Source organism: Lactuca serriola, chromosome 2 (assembly GCF_051521515.1).
Source record: "Lactuca serriola cultivar US96UC23 chromosome 2, Lser_US96UC23_V15, whole genome shotgun sequence".
Classification (NCBI taxonomy): domain Eukaryota; kingdom Viridiplantae; phylum Streptophyta; class Magnoliopsida; order Asterales; family Asteraceae; genus Lactuca; species Lactuca serriola.
Genome location: NC_136409.1, coordinates 78,005,386 through 78,020,640, shown reverse-complemented (window position 1 = coordinate 78,020,640; position 15,255 = coordinate 78,005,386).

Here is a 15,255-nt window from a genome sequence, read left to right as displayed (position 1 = left end):
CAAAAGCTACATCGGGTCGAGTACACGTCATAGCATACATGATCGATCCTACAGCTGAAGCGTAAGGTGTTCGACTCATTTCTGCTATCTCAGCCTCAGTGCTAGGGCTTTGTGTCTTACTCAATCTGGTGTTACTCTGGATGGGTAACTCTCCTTTCTTGGAATCCTGCATGCTAAATCTCTTCAGCACCTTATCCAAGTAGGTACTCTGACTAAGTCCAATTAGTCTTTTACTCCGATCTCTCAAGATTCTTATCCCTAAAATATAGGCAGCTTCACCAAGGTCCTTCATAGCGAAACACTTCCCAAGCCAGGACTTTACTTCCTGCAGGGTTGGAATGTCGTTTCCTATGAGTAGTATGTCATCCACATACAATACCAAAAAGCTAACTATACTCCCACTAGCCTTGACATACACACAAGATTCATCTTCACTCCTAGAAAAGCCAAATTCCTTGACCTTTTCATCAAAGCAAAGATTCCATCTGCGAGGTGCTTGCTTCAATCCATAAATGGATTTCTCAAGCTTACACACTCTATTAGGGTACTCGTTGCTGACAAAACCCTCTGGCTGACTCATGTAAACATCTTCAGCCAACTTTCCATTAAGGAAAGCGGTTTTGACATCCATCTGCCATATTTCATAATCATGAAATGCAGCTATGGCTAACAGAACCCGAATAGACTTAATCTTGGCTACCGGAGAAAAGGTCTCATCATAATCCACTCCAGGAATTTGAGAGAAGCCCTTTGCAACCAGTCTAGCCTTATAAGTGTGTACTTTACCATCCATGTCAGTCTTCTTCTTGAAGACCCATTTGCACCCTACTGTCTTACGACCTGGTACGTTTTCAACCAAGTTCCAAACTTGATTGTCATACATGGATTGTATCTCGCTATCCATAGCCTCTTTCCATTTAGCAGACTCGGGGCCTGCCATGGCTTCCTCGTAGCTGTTAGGGTCATCTTGACTTACTAGTGTTTCATCACTAATAAGTGTCTCACCTTCTGCAGTAATATGGAATCCATAGTAATGCTCAGGTGCACTCCTAACTCTCGTGGAACGTCTCAGAGGTACAGATTTGTCAATTGGCTCAACAGGAGTTCCCTCCTCAAGTTGAGGGCTAGAGTTTGAAGTTCCTTCACCGCTTGATTCTTGAATTTCTTCAAGATCAATTTGCCTCCCACTGTCTCCTTGGCTTATAAACTCTCTTTCTCGAAAGACTCCTCTTCTTGCTACAAAGACCACATTGTCACTAGGTCTGTAGAAGAGGTAACCAAAGGATCGCTGTGGGTAACCGATGAAAATACACCTCTCGCTTCGAGGTTCGAGCTTATCATGAGTCTCGCGTCTCACGAAAGCCTCGCAACCCCAAATCTTGATGTGGTCTAGTTTAGGTACTTTACCAGTCCACATCTCGTGAGGAGTTTTGGCAACTTTCTTTGTAGGGACTAGATTAAGAATATGGGCGGCAGTCTCTAAGGCATACCCCCAGAATGAGATTGGTAGCGAAGCTCGACTCATCATGGAACGAACCATATCCAACAAGGTTCGATTACGCCTCTCAGCCACACCATTCAACTGTGGTGTCCTGGGAGGTGTCAATTGTGAGACTATCCCACATTCCCTTAGATAGTCGAGGAACTCTGAACTAAGATACTCACCACCACGATCGGATCGAAGCATCTTAATGTTCCTGCCCAATTGATTCTCGACTTCCTGTTTAAATTCCTTAAACCTCTCGAAAGTCTCTGACTTATGCTTGATCAAGTAGACATATCCATACCTACTATAATCATCAGTAAAAGTCAAATAATAACGATTAACATCCCTTGTGGCATGTTTGAATGGTCCACACACATCCGTGTGTATAAGGTCCAACAAACCTTCACCCCTCTCACACGAACCTGTGAAGGGTGACTTTGTCATTTTTCCAAGTAAGCATGATTCACAACTATCATCTGACTTTAGGTCAAACGACTCCAAGACTCCATCCTTTTGGAGTTGGCCTATGCGCTTCTTGCTTATATGTCCAAGACGACAATGCCATAAAGATGCTTTATCCAAGTTATTATTAGTAGAATCAATACACAAAACATTATTTCCTAAGTTATCTACAACAGATACAGCTTCATACACACCATCACAAGGTAATGCTTTAAAATAAAGAACATTATTAAAGAAAGCATCAATAGAACCAACTTCATTATTAAATGAAAAGGTAAACCCTTGTTTGTACAAAGCATGGAAGGAAATAATATTTCTTGCCATTCCTGGCGAATAACAACACTTATTCAGATCTAAACTAAACCCACTACTTAGCGATAAAGTATAAACTCCAATCTTGGTAACAGGTATAGCTTTCCTATTCCCCATGATCAAGTTTATCCTTCCTTGCTCCACATCCTCACTTCTTCTTAGTCCCTGCAAGTCACAACAAATGTGAATACCACACCCGGTATCAAGGACCCAAGAATTAGAATGGGGTGAGTTATTAGAAATGATAGTGTAAATACCTGCATGGTTGGGTTTGACTTTCCCATCCTTCACATCTTGCTGGTATTTTGGGCAGTTCCGCTTCCAATGAGCTTTTTCATGGCAATAGAAGCATTCAGCCTCTTTTGGGTCAGAAGAAGGAGTAATGAAACCTTTCTTGGTTCCACTTGAACAAGAGCCATCAAGGGTCCGAGCCTTGGTACCCTTTGAAGATCTCTTTCTCTTCCTCCCTCGACTTTTCCCGATTGCCAAAACCGGAGTAGAGTTTTGAGTAGGAGTGATAGCAACCGACTTCCCCTTAAGACCTGATTCTGCGGTCTTGAGAAGTCCCTGAAGTTTGCTGAGGGTGACTTCTTCCTTGTTCATGTGATATGTCATGCGGAATTGATCATAGCACGATGGTAAGGAATGCAAAATAATATCTATTGCAAGATCCTCCGGGAAGTTCACATTAAGCTTTAGCAAACGATCCACATACCTTTGCATTTTCTGCATGTGGCTCGTGACGGATTCCCCGTCCTTCATCATGGTTGTTATCATGGAGCAGATGATTTCATACCTCTCTTGTCTTGCACTTTGATGGTATCTTTCCATCAAATCTTGGTGCATGTCATAAGGGTAGAAATCCTCATAAGACTTTTGGAGTTCCGCTGTCATCGTGGCCGTCATGATGCAAGCCACTTTCATAGCATCCCTTTCATGTGCCCGAAATTCAGCGATCTCCTGAGGAGTTGCAGTGGACTCATCAATCTCCTTAAGCTCCTTGTCAAGGACATATTCTTTGTCCTCGTAGCGGGTAATCATCCTGATGTTTCTGATCCACTCATTGAAGTTGGATCCATCAAAGGTGACTTTCCCACACAAGTTCATAAGGGTAAAGGAGCCATTAGGATTAGAGCCAGAAGCATTGTTGAAAGACATCTGAAGGAAAGAGGACAAGATTAGTTTAGATATAAGAGAGTCCTTAATAAAACACCCAAATGTAATATTAAGGCTAGGATCCAATAACAATATAATATAACTTAGAAGAGGTATGCCGTAATCTAAGCTATATCATATTTGAAAGGTAGGTGAATGACGATTCACCAATTTCCACCACGAAAACCGCAATGTTTTAGTATTAGGTTTTTGAATGGTTCTTATAAATTCCTAGATTCTTTGAGATTCAATGAACTTTTCAAAGGCATGTTTCAATCTCGAGTGTGCCCTCCAAGTTTTGTGACTGGGATACCGAGGATCACAAAACGAGGTGTGAAGTAACCATGCAAATCACTTGGTACCCTTAAAGTTTATCACTCAATCGATGTGCCGGTTAACCACACACGCTCCATCGATACTATAATAAACCCTAAGTCACCCTTTACCTACCTTGTTAAGTCCAAGTTAGTGTGCCGGTTAACCACACACGCTCCACCAACGACTTAATCAAAGTGTAAAGTGTAATTTCATGGAATAGCACCTTATTCACATTTTTCCTAAAGTAACTAAGATTGGGAATTTAATAAAACATTTAGTTACTTTATACTATTCATCATACTTTGAATGAGAATTAATAAGTCCTTGTCTTACCCGTTCGGCTAACGACCCTCCACCGATCAAGCAAGCGGTGGGTGAGAGTGGACACCCATTAAGTCACCATTTTATAAGCAACAACCTTATACCCACCTTATAGACCGGCTTCGTGAATGAGGCGTACTAGCGGTAAGACGACTTTGTTCTTATACATATATATATATATATATATATATATATATATATATATATATATATATATATATATATAATCATAATAATATAAGTATAAGGGTTGAATTTTAACTTTTAAAATTCTAGGGGTTGGAACTAAAGTTTTAACTTAACTTTACTTGTTCCAAAACTTGAGGGCAAGTTTTGTAAACCTTCAAAACTTTTCATTTCTTGTAACTTATGAGTTTAATAGAGTAATAAAATGAGGACTTTTCATTTTTCCTAACTCTTGTGTTCTTTTAATGGTTTTTAATCCAAGAGACTTTTGGTTTTCCATAACTTGAGGACAAGTTATGGACTCCATTAAAACACATTATGATCATGAATTAATCTACCACATAGGTTACAAATAATTCCTATGATCATCTAAACATCATAAGAACAAGAATATGAATATGAACACTTTCAAGAATCAAAATCACATTTAATCTTTGTAATTTTGATAACTAGTTGTTGTAAATGAGTTAGAAAAGACATTACACCTTCTAAAACAAGTTTTCAAGTACCAAAACATTTTAGGGTAATGATTCTAATCCATTTCCAGCAACACAAGTCGAAATTCTGCACTCTGTCGACCCTACTCGCCGAGTGCATAAACCTACTCGCCGAGTAGGTTGAAGATACACATGAACTCGTCGAGTCCTCCCCATGGACTCGCCGAGTCCATCAGTCAGACAGCAAGATTTTCGACTTTCTTCAACTTTTAAGCACAAATAACAAACAAACAAGCCTAGGCTCTGATACCATTGATGGGTTTTGAGCATTCTAACACTTCCTAAGTGTACATGCAACCCTAATAACCTTGGATCTATGTTTGTCTAATTATCATGCAAAGTTGAATTCCAAGGTTATATTCCTATCTAGCATACATGGGGAACAATTTTAACTTGAATCATAGATAGAATAACTTACCTTGTTGTTGCTTGTGTTCCTTGAAACCTTGTGAGCCTAGCACCCCAAGTGTGATGCCTCAAATGCTTCACACAACACCAAATGCTCTTGGAAAGACTCTTGAGATAACACACACTTCTCAAAATCGGCCAAGCCCTCTAGTTTCTTATGTCTCTATGTGTGTAGCCGATTTTGGTGGAGAATATGCTTCTTATATAGTGTTGACACATCTAGGGTTACACCATGTAAACCCTAATGTGTCATGACTCTTCATTTCCATGACCCATGGGTTTGTAACTCCCATGGAGCATCCATGGATCATCCTATGGGTAGAACCCAACTTGATAATCCATGGAGCCTCTTAGCCCACTATACAAGATATGGATGATTTACATAATCAACCCATATATTTAATTAGTTATCCTTTGATCACTTAATTAATTCCAAATTAATTCTTTGATCAACTAATCAAATAATATTATTAATATATTAGAACTTATAATATATTAATAATCTCCAAGTGTTATTTCTCTCATTTAGTCTATCCAATTGCATGGTGCCATGCAACCCAAATGGACCATGCCGGGTCGGGTCAAGTACAAGCCCGAAATAGTTATGGACTTAGACACCTTATCCAACAATATGTTCCATGCATTCTGTATTTGTGACCTATGATGTTATATTATCTTGTGTATATATTGAGTTATGACTGGAGGGTTACCGAGACGTGAGACTGGAGGGTCTTCATAGAGACACATGACCGGAAGGTCCTTGCTGAGATATAGCCATGAGAGGCAAATTATTTGTGTATGTGGTGTAACACCCGGAATCTAGAAGACTTATAAAAGAAAAATAAACTTAATTAGAAAGGACAACTCGTCGAGATCGGGGAGGAAAACTCAACGAGTAGGAATCAATTGGGATGCGGGATTAGAAACCAACTCGACGAGTTGGGGAGGACCAACTCGACGAGTTGGAATGGGTTTGGGAAACCCTAAATCCGGGAACTTAACTATGGGGTTTTGGCCTCATTTCCAGCCTCCAAGCCCCAAACCCTAAATCTCAAAACCCTAATGCATTGTGAGAGTGTGTGAACCATTTTAAGTGAGTTTGCGTGCATCGAAGCTTTTGGAAGAAGGAGAAGCTTGGGGATTCAAGAAGGGACTCTTAGATCTAGAAACATCTTCCCATTCTTAGCATTTTCGGGTAAGCAAGTCTCCAACTTCCTCAATGATTTCTTATACCTCTTCTAGTTTGACTTATGGGTCTTTTGACCCTATTGTGGGAAAAATGATACCCTCCATGGATTGTATGTTCAGGATCCCCACTTTCCAGTGATATTTGGCCTTTAGAATCATAAAAAGGGTCTCAAACCCATTTTTGTCCAAGAAAAGGCCATGTTGATGGAAGTAGATTGCTATATCTCGAGTTTGGATCCATTTGAGGCATGCAAAACTATCAAGTTGTCAACTTTACATAAATAGGTTATGGAAACAATATGGATCTTTATTCTGGAACCTTAGATCTAAGAAAAAAACATCATAGTCGAGGAATGCAAGGGACTCAGCGAGTTCATAGAGGAACTCGACTAGTTCGGTTGAATATTCCCGATTCTGTTCATGAAACTCATCAAGTCCACAAGGGAGCTCGGCGAGTTGAGTCGTTATGTCCCAATTCAATTTAAGGTGGAACTCGACGAGTGTCACACCCCAAAACCAAGAACGGCGGAAACGTTCAGGGGCGGAGGACGTCATGTACAGTATCATAATAATGCAAAATAGTAAACAAGCAACAACATCATCCATTGCATTAATAGTATAATTTCATACAAGTGTGTTCTTTAATAGTAATCAGACACCATAAATGAATAATCAAAATAAAAGACGAGTCTTGAAGATGCTTCTACTTCTCAAAACCTGGCATCGGTACCTGTCTACTGACGACCTGAGAATACAAGTTATTTTGAAAGTGTAGATCAACATTTAAGTTGGTGAGTTCATACGTATTTAATGTCAGTGTTTGTATAAGTTTGAATGTAAATGTTTGTAAAAGATTGAATGAAAATGTTTGTAAATATTCAATGTAAATGTTTGTATATGTTTAAAACCTCTAGAAAATCCCATATTACCTACTAGTCTAAAAGTAGTCTTCTTCCAAGACCCGACTGTTTTGAATGTTTGTGTCTCTATAAAAGTGGATGTTTTTCCCTAGTTTATAACTATCTTAACTCGAAAATAACTTGCATTGACTTTCAAGTAGAAGTGTCACTATATGAAAGTAATGGGAAAAGTAAGTATTCATGGGTCTTCAGAATTTACAACCTGCAGTACTAATTACCTAAAAACGTATTTTTTTTATCAATGTCATAATGTGATAAGTAGTTCCCATACTAAACGCTCTCCCTACAAGAGATTCTAGGAAACAAGAGTGACTTCCGCAACGAATTGCTAGGCCGAAGTATCCACATTAAAGTTATATGATCATGTATACCCATTTATTATCACCTTTTGTTTAGAACAATGCATTAGTGCTCATCGGTATAGTTAGATCATGTAGTTGTTCCATGCTATAGCATCTTAGTATGTTGTTTCTGTTATAGTATCTTAATATGTTCTTACTGTTATAGTATCTTAGTATGTACTTGTATATGATAGTATTATCTGTGTGTACTTGTATATGATAGTATTCGTTGTTGTAGTATTCTCTGTTATAGTATTCTCTGTCTAATATTTGTTTATGATAGTATTCTCCTAAACTATACCTATAATAGCTTACTAGTAATTTCTGTTATAGTATTCTTCTTTGTAGTATTTGAATGATTGAATAGTACTTTTATATCTACATATGTATAGATAATATATAACTAATGTTTATTCGACCTTCGGCAACTAACCGATTACCCTAAGTACACATTCAAACAAGAAAAAGGACATAAAGTGGGTTAGCAGTTCTAAGTCCTTTAAACATTACTTACATAACTATACATATATAGGCATGCATTTGACGATATATAAGTTAAAAAGGAAGTTTTGAAAAACCTTTTGATGAGTTTAATAATAAATATTGATGACTTGATGTCAATTTATAAAACGATTTAAAAGTAGTTTGTTTGATAACACAGTTTGAGGTATATGAAATCCTATTATTTGAAACACAGTTATAAATCACATATGATTAATTAAATAACAAAGAGGATAGCAAAAGATTTATGTTTTTCACATGAGGATAATCATGTGTTTACTTGTATTCCCTACCTTAAAAGTGTATAAAAGCATTTACAAAGTATTTGAAAACATAGTGGTAGGGGTATGAACTCACTTGATAGATTGAAGAAGGTGAGACGAAAACCGAGCAGAACTTCGACTTGAAAAAGTTGATTTCTCAGGATTTTCGGGAATCTCGGGAATCTCAGAAGTGTAAAACCTTCCTTCGGAACTTGGATGTGAAGATCGGGCCTTCAGGGGTTTAAACACAGAGCTTCGGCATGAGAAAGAAGAGAATTGAGCAACGAAACCTGTAACCCTTTGAGCTCTATTTATAGCCCAATTTTTGGGTCCCAGGTCGTGGCAAAAGGGTTGCCCACGTCATTGAGTCGATCTTATCCTCTTCCATGACGAGACTGTTGGATATAGTGTCTAAGCCGATAACTATATTTGGTATGTACTTGACCCGACCTGGCATGGTCCATTTGGGTTGCACTTCACCCGAACAATTTATGGATAATATTTGAGAATAGTACAAGTTATGATTTATTAATATATTATAAGTTCTAATATATTAATATAAGATCATATTATTTAATTAGTAGTGATCTATAATTAATCTAGGATTAATTTAGTGATCAAAGATATTACTAATTAAATATGGGCTTCTATATTTACATAGTATGGGCTTATGCTTATTTGGAATGGGCTAGGCTTGCATGGAGAAGTCCATGGATACTCCATGGAGCTTTAACCCATGGATCTCATGGAAATGAAGAGACATGGGTATTAGGGTTTACATGGATGTAACCCTAATCCACCACACTATATAAAGGAGGTCTTGGTTCTTGAAATGACACTAGTTGACACTTGTTGAGGTAACGGCAAATTTCAAGATAGTAGTGACTATTCTCTCAAAGTTCCAAGTTTGTGGTGATTTGTGACTTTCATTTGAGGCATCCACACTATTGGTGCTAGGCTCTAAAACTCCAAGCAATCAACTACAACTACAAGCTAGTTAGGATATAAACCTTGGAAAATTAATTAGTTGCATGTATCTTAGACAAACATATATCCAAGGTTTATTAGGGTTGCATGTACACTTAGGAAGTGTTAGAATGCTCAAAACCCATCAGTGGTATCAGAGCAAGGTTTGTTTGTTTGATATTTGTTGCAATATGCTTGAAAAAATCGAAAAACTTGTTGTCTAACTGCTGGACTCGCCGAGTCCATGGGGGGACTCGCCGAGTTCACTTGTATCTTCAACCTACTCGCCGAGTAGGTTCATGCACTCGACGAGTAGGGTCGACATAGTGCAGATTTTCGACTTTAGTTGCTGGAAATGGATTAGAAACATTACCCTAAACTGTTTTGGTACTTGAAAACTTGTTTTAGATGGTGTAATGTCTTTTCTAATTCATTTACAACAACTAGTTATCAAAATTACAAAGATTAAGTGTGATTTTGATATATGAAAGTGTTCATGTTCATGATCTTGTTCTTATGATGTTTAGATGATCATAGGAATTATTTGTAACCTATGTGGTAGATTAATTCATGATCATAATGTATTTTAATGGAGTCCATAACTTGTCCTCAAGTTATGGAAAACCAAAAGTCTCTTGGATTGAAAACCATTAAAAGAACACAAGAGTTAGAAAAATGAAGAGCCTTCATTTTATTACTCTCTTAAACTCATAAGTTACAAGAAATGAAAAGTTTTGAATGTTTACAAAACTTGCCCTCAAGTTTTGGAACAAGTAACGTCAAGTTAAAACTTTAGTTACAACCCTTAGAATTTTAAAAGTTAAAATTCAATCCTTATACTTATAATATTATGATTTAATAATTATATATATATATATATATATATATATATATATATATATATATATATATATGTATAAGAACAAAGTCGTCTTACCGCAAGTACGCCTCATTCACGAAGCCGGTCTATAAGGTGGGTATAAGGTTGTTGCCTATAAAATGGTGACTTAATGGGTGTCCACTCTCACCCACCGCTTGCTTGACCGGTGGAGGTTCGTTAGCCGAACGGGTAAGACAAGGACTTATAAATTCTCATTAAAAGTATGATGAATATTATAAAGTAACTAAATGTTTTTATTAAATTCCTAATCTTAGTTACTTTAGGAAAAATGTGAATAAGGTGCTAATCCATGAAATTACACTTTACACTTTGTTTAAGTCGTTAGTGGAGCGTGTGTGGTTAACCGGCACACTAACTTGGACTTAACAAGGTAGGTAAAGGGTAACTTAAGGTTTATTATAGTATCGATGGAGCGTGTGTGGTTTACCGGCACATCGATTGAGTGATAAACTTTAAGGGTACCAAGTGATTTGCATGGTTACTTCACACCTCGTTTTGTGATCCTCGGCATCCCAGTCACAAAACTTGGAGGGCACATTCGAGATTGAAACATGCCTTTGAAAAGTTCATTGAATCTCAAAGAATCTAGGAATTTCTAAGAACCAATCAAAAAAACCTAATATTTAAATATTTTGGTTTTTGTGGTGGAAACTGGTGAATCGTCATTCATCTACCTTTCGAATATGTTATAGCTTGGATTACGGCATACCTCTTCTAAGCTATAATATATTGTGATTGGATCCTAGCCTTAATATTACATTTGGGTGTTTTATTAAGGACTCTCTTAATATCTATACTAATCTTGTTCTCTTGCTTTCAGATGTCTTCAAACAATGCTGCTTTTGGCTCTAATCCTAATGGCTCCTTTACCCTTATGAGCTTGTGTGGGAAAGTCACCTTTGATGGATCCAACTTCAATGAGTGGATCAGAAACATCAGGATGATTACCCGCTACGAGGACAAAGAATATGTCCTTGACAAGGAGCTTAAGGAGATTGATGAGTCCACTGCAACTCCTCAGGAGATCGCTAACTTTCATACTCATGAAAGAGATGCTACCAAGGTGGCTTGCATCATGTTGGCCACAATGACAGCTGAACTCCAAAAGTCTTATGAGGATTTCTACCCTTATGAAATGCACCAATACTTGATGGAAAGATACCATCAAAGTGCACGACAAGAGAGGTATGAAATCATCTGCTCCATGATAACAGCCATGATGAAGGACGGGGAATCCGTCACGAGCCACATGCAGAAAATGCAAAGATATGTGGATCGTTTGCTGAAGCTTAATGTGAACTTCCCTGAGGAGCTTGCAATAGATATCATTTTGCACTCCTTACCATTGTGCTATGATCAATTCCGCATGACATATCACATGAATAAGGAAGAGGTCACACTCAGCAAACTTCAGGGACTTCTCAAGACCGCAGAATCAGGTCTTAAGGGGAAGTCGGTTGCTATCACTCCTACTCCAAACTCAACTCCGGTTTTGGCAATTGGGAAAAGTCGAGGGAGGAAGAGAAAGAGATCCTCGAAGGGTACCAAGGCTCGGACCCTTGATGGCTCTTCTTCAAGTGGAACCAAGAAAGGTTTCATCACTCCTTCTTCTGACCCAAAAGAGGCTGAATGCTTCTATTGCCATGAAAAGGCACATTGGAAGCGGAACTGCCCAAAGTACCAACAAGATGTGAAGGATGGGAAAGTCAAACCCAACCATGCAGGTACTTACACTATCATTTCTAATAACTCACCCCATTCTAAATCTTGGGTCCTTGATACCGGTTGTGGTATTCATATTTGTTGTGACTTGCAGGGACTAAGAAGAAGTGAGGATGTGGAGCAAGGAAGAATAAACTTGATCATGGGGAATAGGAAAGCTTCACCTGTCACCAAGATTGGAGTTTATACTTTATCGCTAAGTAGTGGGTTTAGTTTAGATTTGAATAAATGTTGTTACTCGCCAGGAATGGCAAGAAATATTATTTCCTTTCATGCTTTGTACAAACAAGGGTTTACCTTTTCATTTAATAATGAAGTTGGTTCTATTGATGTTTTCTTTAATAATGTTTTTTATTTTAAAGCATTACCTTGTGATGGTGTGTATGAAGCTGTATCTATTGTAGATAACTTAGGAAATAATGTTTTGTGTATTGATTCTACTAATAATAATAACTTGGATAAAGCATCATTATGGCATTGTCGTCTTGGACATATAAGCAAGAAACGCATAGGCCAACTCCAAAAGGATGGAGTCTTGGAGTCGTTTGACCTAAAGTCAGATGATAGTTGCGAATCATGCTTACGTGGAAAAATGACAAAGTCACCCTTCACAGGTTCATGTGAGAGAGGTGAAGGTTTGTTGGACCTTGTACACACGGATGTGTGTGGAGCATTCAAACATGCCACAAGGGATGCTAATCGTTATTATTTGACTTTTACTGATGATTACAGTAGATATGGATATGTCTACTTAATCAATCATAAGTCGGAGACTTTCGAGAGGTTTAAGGAATTTCAACAGGAAGTCGAGAATCAATTGGGCAGGAACATTAAGATGCTTCGATCCGATCGAGGTGGTGAGTATCTTAGTTTAGAGTTCCTCGACTATCTTAGGGAATGTGGGATTGTCTCACAATTGACACCTCCCAGGACACCACAGTTGAATGGTGTGGCTGAGAGGCGTAATCGAACCTTGTTGGATATGGTTCGTTCCATGATGAGTCGAGCTACGCTACCAATCTCATTCTGGGGGTATGCCTTAGAGACTGCCGCCCATATTCTTAATCTAGTCCCTACAAAGAAAGTTGCCAAAACTCCTCACGAGATGTGGACTGGTAAAGTACCTAAACTAGACCACATCAAGATTTGGGGTTGTGAGGCTTTCGTGAGACGCGAGACTCATGATAAGCTCGAACATCGAAGCGAGAGGTGTATTTTCATCGGCTACCCACAACAATCCTTTGGTTACCTCTTCTACAGACCTAGTGATAATGTGGTCTTTGTAGCAAGAAGAGGAGTCTTTAGAGAGAGAGAATTTATAAGCCAAAGAGACAGTGGGAGGCAAATTGATTTTGAAGAAATTCAAGAGTCAAGTGGTGAAGGAACTTCAAACCCTAGCCCTCAACTTGAGGAGGAAGCTCCTGTTGAGCTAGTTGATGTGCCTGTACCTCTGAGGCGTTCCACGAGAGTTAGGAATGCACCTAAGCATTATTATGGTTTCCATATTACTGCAGAAGGTGAGACACTTATTAGTGATGAGACACTAGTTGGTCTGGATGAACCTAACAGCTACACGGAAGCCATGGCAGGCCCTAAGGCTGCGAAATGGAAAGAGGCTATGGATAGCGAGATACAATGCATGTATGACAATCAAGTTTGGAACTTGGTTGAAAATGTACCCGGTCATAAGACTGTAGTGTGCTAATGGATCTTCAAGAAGAAGACCGACATGAATGGTAATGTACACACTTATAAGGCACGCCTGGTTGCAAAAGGTTATTCTCAAACTCCGGGAGTTGATTATGATGAAACCTTTTCACCAGTGGCCAAGATAAAGTCTATTAGGGTTCTGTTAGCCATTGCTGCATTTCATGATTATGAAATATGGCAAATGGATGTCAAAACTGCTTTCCTTAATGGAAATTTGGCTGAGGATGTTTACATGGTTTAGCCAGAGGCTTTTGTCATTACAGAGTACCCCAATAGAGTGTGTAAACTCGAGAAATCCATTTATGGATTGAAACAGGCACCTCGCAGGTGGAATCTTTGCTTTGATGAGAAAGTCAAGGAATTTGGCTTTTCAAGGAGTGAAGATGAATCTTGTGTCTATATCAAGGCTAGTGGGAGCATAGTCAGTTTTTTGGTACTGTATGTGGACGACATACTACTCATAGGAAATGACATTCCAACTCTGCAGGAAGTAAAGTCCTGGCTTGGGAAGTGTTTCGCTATGAAGGACCTTGGTGAAGCTGCCTATATCCTAGGGATAAGGATTTTGAGAAACAGGAGTAAAAGACTAATTGGACTTAGTCAAAGCACCTATGTGGACAAAGTGTTGAAAAGGTTCAACATGCATAACTCCAAGAAAGGTGAGTTACCCATTCAGAGTAATGCCAGATTGAGTAAGACACAAAGCCCTAGTACTGAGGCTGAGATAGAAGAAATGAGTCGACTACCTTATGCTTCAACTGTAGGATCGATCATGTATGCTATGACGTGTACTCGACCTGATGTAGCCTTTGCTTTGAGCATGGTTAGCAGGTATCATGGGAACCCTGGCAAGGAACACTGGACTGCGGTAAAGAATATCCTCAAGTACCTGCGAAGGACTAAGGACTGGGTCCTTACCTTCGGTGGGAGTGATGACTTGAGAGTTGTAGGGTATAGTGATGCTAGCTTCCAGACTGATAGGGATAATTTCCGCTCTCAGTCAGGCTGGGTCTTTACCTTAAACGGAGGAGCAATCACTTGGAAGAGTTCCAAGCAGGAGACAGTGGCTGATTCCACTTGTGAATCAGAGTATATAGCAGCAAGCGAGGCAGCAAAGGAGGCTATATGGCTAAAGAACTTCATCGGAGACCTTGGAGTTGTACTAGCTATAAAAGAGCCAATGGACATTTTCTGTGACAGCAATAGTGCGGTTGCCTTAGCTAAGGAACCAAGAGATCATGGGAGATCCAGACACATTGACAGAAAATATCACTTCATCAGACATTGAATAGAAGAAGGAATCCTCGTGGCAAAGAGGGTATCATCGGATGAAAACCCAGCAGATCCCCTCACGAAGGGACTGAGTAGGGTTAAGCATCTCCAGCATGCTCAGAGCATAGGACTGAAGGATGATATAAGTTTTAGTAGTTAGATAAATTATGAAATTTGTAAAGTGTAATTGACATTTGATGATGAATAAAAGGTGTTTTATTTTTGAGTAAAGTGTTGCTATCTCCTGTCAATCGTTTACTTTATTTCTTTTTGCATGTTTTGACTTCCAGAATAATTATGTTTGGTATATCATATTATTCAAACCT